This window comes from Rhinopithecus bieti, unplaced genomic scaffold, assembly GCF_001698545.2.
Source record: "Rhinopithecus bieti isolate Rb0 unplaced genomic scaffold, ASM169854v2 scaffold_1004, whole genome shotgun sequence".
NCBI classification, from domain to species: Eukaryota; Metazoa; Chordata; class Mammalia; order Primates; family Cercopithecidae; genus Rhinopithecus; species Rhinopithecus bieti.
This window is the reverse complement of record NW_016803202.1, coordinates 140726-149176: the sequence shown is the minus strand read 5'-3', so window position 1 is coordinate 149176 and position 8451 is coordinate 140726. Positions and strand designations below refer to the sequence as shown.

Genomic DNA, 8451 nt, shown 5'->3' with positions numbered 1-8451 from the left:
AAAAAAAAGAAATCATTTTCTTTCACCTATGTATTATTTTATAGATTATATTCATTTTAGCTAATCTTTGTATCTATATTTTGCCAATACCACATAGTCTTCATATCTATAGCTTTTCAATAGGTTTTTTGAAATCTGGTAGACTAAGCCCTTCAGCTTTATTTCTCCAACTTCATTTTAAAAATTGCTTTGACTATTCTAGATCCTCCTAATTTTCATGCAAATTTTAAAATCATCTTGAAAATTAATACATAAATCCTTCTAGAGAATTTATTGGGATCGAGTTAAATCTAAATAACAAAGTGAGGTCATATAACAATGTTGAATCTTCCATTCCATAAATGTAATACATGCTTATATTTATTTAGCATTGCTTCAATTTTTCTTAGCAATGTTTTATAATTTTCAATGTGGAGGTTTTGAATGGCATTTGTTTGGCTTATTTGTAAGTAGTTTACATTTGTTGGTGGTATTGTAAATGGAACAGTTAACTTTTATTTTCAAATTGTTTGTTTCTTATGCATGTTTACAAGCAATTTTTATATGTAAATTGTGGGTTCCACAGCCTTGCTAAAATCTTAATTCTAGTAGTAGATTTATAGATTATCTGTCATTTTCTGCATAATCATATCACCTTTAAATAGAGACAGTCTTACTTCTGTATTTTGATCTTCATTCATTTTATTTTTTTCCCTTATTGCAGGTTCAAGGATCTATAATACAATGTTTTGTTAATGTGGTAAAAGCAGACATCTTTGTTTTAATCTTGTATCAGGGAGAAAAAAAAAATCAGTCTTTCATCAAAATACATCATGTTGGTTCCAGTTTTTGTTGTTGTTGTTGTTGTTGTTGTTTTGTTGTAGGCAGAGTCTCTTTCTGTCGGCCAGGCTGGAGTCCAGTGGCACGATTTTGGCTCACTGCCACCTCTGCCTCCCGGGCTCAAGCAATTCTCCTGCCTCAGCCTCCCGAGTAGCTGGGAGTATAGGCATGTGCCACCATGCCCGGCTAATTTTTGTATTTTTAGTAGAGATAGGGTTTCACCATGTTGGCCAGGCTGGTCTCGAACTTCTGACCTCAGGTAATCTGCCTGCCTCGACCTCCCAAAGTGTTGGAATTACAGTTGTGAGCCACCACACCCGTCCAACTTAATTTTTTTTTTAGAGCAGTTTTAGGTTTGTGGCAAAATTGAGCAGAAATAGAGAGAATTCCCATGTATTCCTGGCCTCCACACATGCATAGACTCTCCCATTACCACATCCCCCAAAGCATGAACCTACATTGATGCATCATCATCACTGAAGTCCATAGTTTACATTAGGGTTCACTCTTGATATTGTACACTCTGGGTTTGAACAAATATATAATGACAAGTGTTTACTATTATAGTTTTATACAGAATAGTTTTGCATCTTAAAAGTTATCTTTGATCAATCTACTCATCCCTCACCCTTCCCTAATTCCTGGTAACCACTGATCTTTTTACTGTCTGCATAGTTTTACCTTTCCCAGAATGTCATGAGGTTGGAATTGGAAAGCATATATCCTTTTCAGATTTGTTTCTTTCACTTATTAATGTACGTTTTAATTTCCTCCCCGTTCTTTCATGGCTTGATAGCTAATTTCTTTTTAACCAATTATTTCCATGAAGGTGACTCATCTATAAATGAACTCATCAAAGGCATTCTGCAGGCCGGGCGCGGTGGCTCAAGCCTGTAATCCCAGCACTTTGGGAGGCCGAGACGGGCGGATCACGAGGTCAGGAGATCGAGACCATCCTGGCTAACACTGTGAAACCCTGTCTCTACTAAAAAATACAAAAAACTAGCCAGGCGAGGTGGCCGGCGCCTGTAGTCCCAGCTACTCGGGAGGCTGAGGCAGGAGAATGGCGTGAACCCGGGAGGCGGAGCTTGCAGTGAGCTGAGATCCGGCCACTGCACTCCAGCCTGGGCGACAGAGTGAGACTCCGTCTCAAAAAAAAAAAGGCATTCTGCAATTCTGTAATAGTACTTTTATGCCTAGCATTTGTTTTGGTTTTTTCCTAGAATTTTTACCTCTGCCTATATTTCCCATCTGTTCTTGCACATTGTCTACATTTTTTGTTAGAATCCTTAGTATACTAATCAAACCCAAGTCCATCTTCTCCTGAGTTCCAAAATGTCCTTATTATATTATATAAGTGATTTAGTACTTCCCACAAAATCCATACCTCATAAAATTCCAGACACTATTCTCAACGCAGTCTTAGGCAGCCAGAAGAAAATCTATTATCAGTAAGGAAAGAAGGTGTTGTACACTATTATTTAGTGGCTTGGAGAACTGGTTTCAATAGCGATAGGTGGAAATAATTTTAGGATGAATGTAATATGAGTCAAATGGTAATGTATGTACTAACCTCCCTTCAGTACATACTCAGCTCCTAATTTGCAATCATGCTGACAAAGCCCTGCAGTCAAATTGCTTTCTGAAGAATTAAGTTCTTTACTAAGCAACCATTCAACTGGTCTTTATTTGTTTGCAATTATAGAAAGCCAAGTTTTTTTTGGCACACTGGAAAAATAGCAGTCTCAGGAAATTGACAAGGAAATCAGAAGTACAGATATATATAATATACAGTAATTATATATTATATAAAATAATTACATATTAATATATACTGTTATGTATTACATAATTATTAAATATTATATATATATACCTTCTCTCTCTAGAGCCACAGGAATTGGAGACAAGATTATTTACTAACATACAACTCTAACTTGTACTCCTGTGGTATATGTTCTAACATCCTACACATTTTATTCATAGCATGATCAAAGTTGTAATTATGTATGTATATATTTATCTATCCCCTGTACTATACATTCTAAGAGAAGCAGTACCTAGATTTATCATATTTCTTTTACTATGAACCAAACTAACCAAGTGCCTGGAATACATAAGCTAGTATAAGAAGTGTTAACAGAACTGATGTCAGTAGTTCCGTTACAGTAGGTAGACATGAGCAGAGCAGGAGAGGACACACACACACACACACACGTACACACACACACACACCCCTCAGCTGGTGGCCAGGTGGTTGTTAACTGTGTCTCTAAAAATAATAATAAATCATAGCTGGCACCAGGGAAAGGCAGTCTCCAAATAGAAAAAATCTGAAACTGGTGATCCATAGCTTCTCAATAAGATCTCAAGAGGTGGACCGGTGGGCTCAAGCATGCTCACTAAGAGGCAAAATGGTGAGGTTTAACCTTTCTCTAGAAATACTAGACTGGTAAGGGAAGAACACCTAAAATAAGCATGAGTACAACTCCAGTAAACACACTGCCTATGCAGCACCTCCCAAGTGTTAGCAGGCCACTGTCTATGCAGACAGCCCATCCCAAGGGGAGAATAAGTGGAGAAGGGATACAAAACCCTGGAAGTATGCCAATGTATAAAACTCCAGGTCAGAGGTCCAACCACATACTTGATATCTCAAGTCACCTGCTTGGCCCTCTTCCAAGTGTACTTAACTTCCTTTCATTCCTGCTCAAAAGCTTTCACTTTTGCTCTAAAACTTGCTGCTATCTCTCCTTCTGCCTCATGCCCCTCAGTTGAATTCTTTTTCTTGAAGAGGCAAGAATTGAGGTTGCTGCAGACCCATACAGATTCACTGTCACTAACTGTTCCCCTATCTGGTAGTTAGCCATACGGTAGAATAACTTTTCCAAAGTCAATAAGGAGGCAGACTATGCTGCCTAAAGGCTGCCCTTTCAAAAAAAAATAATTCTGGCCAAAGGGGAGAACACACAAAAATACTTGTGGTCATAGGGAAATTGGGTGATGTTAATAATATGGTACACTCGTAAGGAAATTAAGGAAAGGCAGCAGTCAGGAGGAACATTTGATGAGCTTTGATTTTAAAATATTAATCTTCCAGAGTTGCAGATCAAAGAGTACATGAAGTACCAACAGCGTGGGGATGTGAGTGGTAGGTGGAGGGGAGACTATTATCAGAGCTGCCACTGTTGATACAGCGGGTTGTTGCAAATGTGAGCAAATGAGCTAGCATTAAGAAAAAGAGCGGAGCGCGAGCGGTGCGAGAAAGCTGAAGGTGATGTGGCCGCCCTCAACCGACGCATCCAGCTCCTTGAGAAGGAGCTGGACAGGGCTCAGGAACGACTGGCCACGGCCCTGCAGAAGCTGGAGGAGGCGGAAAAGGCTGCAGATGACAGTGAGAGAGGAATGAAGATCATAGAAAACCGGGCCATGAAGGATGAGGAGAAGATGGAAATTCAGGAGATGCAGCTCAAAGAGGCCAAGCACATTGCGGAAGAGGCTGACCGCAAATACGAGGAGGTAGTTCGTAAGCTGGTCATCCTGGAGGGTGAGCTGGAGAGGGCAGAGGAGCCTGCAGAGGTGTCTGAACTAAAATGTGGTGACCTGGCAGAAGAACTCAAGAATGTTACTAACAACCTGAAATCTCTGGAGGCTGCATCTGAAAACTTTCTGAAAAGGAGGACAAATATGAAGAAGAAATTAAACTTCTGTCTGACAAACTGAAAGAGGCTGAGACCCGTGCTGAAATTGCAGAGAGAATGGTTGCAAAACTGGAAAAGACAATTGATGACCTAGAAGAGAAACTTGCCCAGGCCAAAGAAGAGAACGTGGGCTTACATCAGACACTGGATCAGACACTAAACGAACTTAACTGTATACAAGCAAAACAGAAGAGTCTTGTTGCAACAGAAACTCCGGAGTTCCGTGGGTCTTTCTTTTCTCTTGTATGAAGTTCCTTTTGTTATTGCCATCTTCACTTTGCTGGAAATGTCAAGCAAATTATGAATACATGACCAAATATTTTGTATCGGAGAAACTTTGAGCACCAGTTAAATCTCATTCCTTCCCTTTTTTTTTTTTTTCAAATGGCACCAGCTTTTTCAGCTGTCTTATTTCTTCCTTGACTTACATTTATTCCTAAGGTGGGCAGGGTATTTCCTCATAAGCATACTTTCTTAAGACAGAGGTCATTTGGTTCCTGGGAGAATAGGCAGCCCCATACTTTGAAGAACACAGACCACAATATCTAGTCGTGGATATAATTAAAACGCTGAAGACCATAACCTTTTGGGTCAACTGTTGGTCAAACTATAGGGACCATCACATGGGTAGGGATTTTCCATCCAGAGCCAATAAAAGGGCTGGTGGGGGCCGGGGGTGGCTATTGTGGGAAGTCATAACCCACAGATAGATTAACCTAAGAATCCTGGCCCTTCTCCACACTCCACCATGCAGAACAAACATCCTCTCAAGCAGTCAATGTAGAATGCTTGGGTAATAGTCATAATTACCCACATATAGTAATTAATAGATGGTAATTAATAGATCCTTGATGTGATGTTCTTTTGTGTATTTCCTTCATTCTAAAGTTGTTCTCTGGCCGGGCACAGTGGCTTTCGCCTATGATCCCAACACTTTGGGAGGCCAGGTCACTTGAGGTCAGGAGTTGGAGACCAGCCCAGCCAACATGGCAAAACTCTGTCTCTACTAAAAATACAAAAATTATGGTGACACCTGCCTGTAGTCTCATGTACTCAGGAGACTGAGGCAGGAGGATCACTTGAACCCAGGAAGTGGAGGTTGCAGTGAGCTGAGATCGCACCACTGCACTGCAGCCTGGTCAACAGAGTGAGACCCCATTTCAAGAAAAAAATAAAAATAAAGTTGTTCTCTGAAGAGCAAGTGTCTCATTCCAATAATGACCCACTCAGCCGGAATATGGTGGATTTCAGTCCAATTCAGGTCAGCCATCTCCAAAAGACTACAAGTCATTAATAAGTTTAGCAAAAGAGTTTCTATCTATTAGCAGAAAGGGCCTCTCTGGCAGCAGAGATTAAAAATTGGCCCAACTTCATTTCCATACTTCAGGGAATAGCAAATTGAAGATTTACTTATCTAGGACTTGAATTCCTTCTTTGGGACCAAGTTAATAAAACACCAAGAAACTCCTGATTAAACTGGATAATGAAGGATTCTGTAGACAGGGCTGCACGTATCGGCTTTGTTTGACTTCTCTTTTCTCAGTTAACATCTCAGAGCTGGAACATTCCACATTCCCCAGCAGCGTGTGGGGGTCGANAAAAAAAAAAAAAAAAATAAGAAGAAGAATAAGAGCAGAGCATAGAGACATATAGATTTGAGCCTTAGAAAGTACTAAATATTAACGGACTTGACAAAGCAGATATAGCAGCCTATAAATTTAAACTACCACCTGTGTTTTCACTCTACAAAGAAGATTTTTGTTGTTGTTCTGGTTTTAACTCATTTCTGCTTTGGCATTGCTGATGTTTTAAATAAAGAAATAAGTTGATAATCTCTGGAAATTGCCATTTCAGTGGAAAAGAAAATGAAATTACATGATTTTCCAAAAGTAGGTTTATGAAAAGAAAATCTTTAACAAAACCTAGAAGTCTTGCTTTTTCTTCTTGCCCTTCCTTTCCTCTGCACTTTATAATGAAGTTTGTCTTTGTTTTGTTTACTACATAGACCACCTTTTATCTTTAATCATGTTTGATTTGGGAATATCCTCTTGCATTTGTATAAATGAAAATGGTATAATGAGCTGACCTACTATTTTCCATGATAAAGGATGTCACACACAAAATAAATGACTTTTTTCATTTGCATATTCACTTAGATTGGTGGAAGAAGCAGCTTTCAAAATCCTAAAGATAGCAGTACTCTGTATCATTTAAATTGGACTCCAGATAATCAAATCAGTTTATATCTGAAAAGAAATATAATCTACTTTTATTAGTAATTTGTATGTATATGTGCATACATTCATACTTTTCCTTTATATTACTCATATTTCCCTGTGTTCTACAAGTTTCTTGTTTTAAAAGTATAATAAAGTTCAAAAGTGAGGGAAATGTTTACTTAACTGAAGACATGGCTAAAACGTACCCTTTTAAAAGTTTAAAGTGAATAAGAAGGAAAAAAAAAAACATAAGCAAGAATCCTCTAGATAGTAGTTTAGTATTAGGTTCTAATTTTCAAGTTAATAACTGAGGCAAGATTGTTACTAAACATGGATGCCTAAAAACAAAGAGACTGCTTTAAGTTACTGCAAGTAATGTGATTGTTCTGGCTTTTTCACCACCAAGACTCCATAGCTTTAGAAGTCATTGGGAAATACGTTTGTATAAAGCTTTAAAGAATCCTACTCTGCCGAAAGTGATGACTCATGGCTATAATCCCAGCACTCTGGGAGGTTGAGGCAAGAGGATTGCAGTTGGCTTGAGGTCAGCAGTTTGAGACAAGCTCATGCGACAAAGCAGACTCCCATCCCCACAAAATAAAAATAATTAGCCAGGCATGGTCACGTGCACCTGTAGTCCCAACTACTTGGGAGGCTGAGGTGGGAGGATCAATGGAGCCCAGCAGTTCCAGGCTGCAGTGAGCTACAATTGTGCCGCTGTACTCTGGCCTGGGTAACAAGCAAGTTCTTTCTCAAAAAATTCCCTACTCTGTCACATTGAACAAATTTCAAATGTCTAGATAACAACAACAACAACAAAAAAGTTTAATCACACTCATTCCAAAAGTTACATTCTTTAGAAACTTTCTGAAAGTCACTTTTCAAAAGTTATTTGGCATTAAAAACATTCCATTTAGTTAAAATATAAATTCTATAATAAAATTTCTATGGACTAGTACTCTTTTCTGATACACATGAAAATTTAAAAGACAATTTGAAGGCAATGATACGGAGTTGTTGAATAGTCGCTATTTAATCTGCACTCAAATATTTTTAAGATAAATTTATTCTGACAGTGAGAATTAATATTAAAATAATACTTGAAAGTAATTATTTTGTTTCATTTTCCTTTATAACAATTTAGTACAAATAACATATTAATATATACTTTAACAAATAGGAGTGGCCTTCTACAATTCTAAACTGATCCTTCTCTATTTGCAACGCCCAAAATAATCAGATTCTTAAGAAGGGTCACTGCAAATACTGACAAATAAGTTTAAAGAAATATAATCCAGCATTATCTTTATCAACACTTACAGAAACTACAGATAGGAGGTTGTTGAAGTCTTCAACTATATGACGGTGAATTTATCAATTTTGCTTCATGTATTTGTAGGCTTTGATACTTGGTATGTATAATATTTAGGAGGATTAAATCTTCTGGTAGGTTGATCTTTATATAAAATTCCTGTTATTGATTCATTTTTATGTCTACTTACATAAAACTGCCTTTTTAACTAAGGATTTAATTAATCTTATCTTTTTCTATAAGTTTACTTTCAACATACCTATATGTTTACATTTGAAGTGAGTTTTCTTTTAAAGCAGAATACGGTTGAGTCACTTTTTAAATTCAGCTCTAGAAATCTCTCTTTTAGGTCATATTTAGACCCGTTACATACAAGCAATGATTGATATGTTAGCAGTTA

General features: G+C 37.8%; 1 pseudogene across 1 annotated transcript; it reads left to right on the top strand.

Annotated features, from left to right (window-relative positions):
* The first annotated feature begins 3939 nt into the window (after positions 1-3939).
* Positions 3940-5362, top strand: LOC108527574 (tropomyosin alpha-4 chain pseudogene; annotated as a pseudogene). Its single transcript, XR_001884849.1, has 2 exons — positions 3940-3970; positions 4049-5362. The product of XR_001884849.1 is annotated as a tropomyosin alpha-4 chain pseudogene (transcript).
* Positions 5363-8451: the final 3089 nt, after the last annotated feature.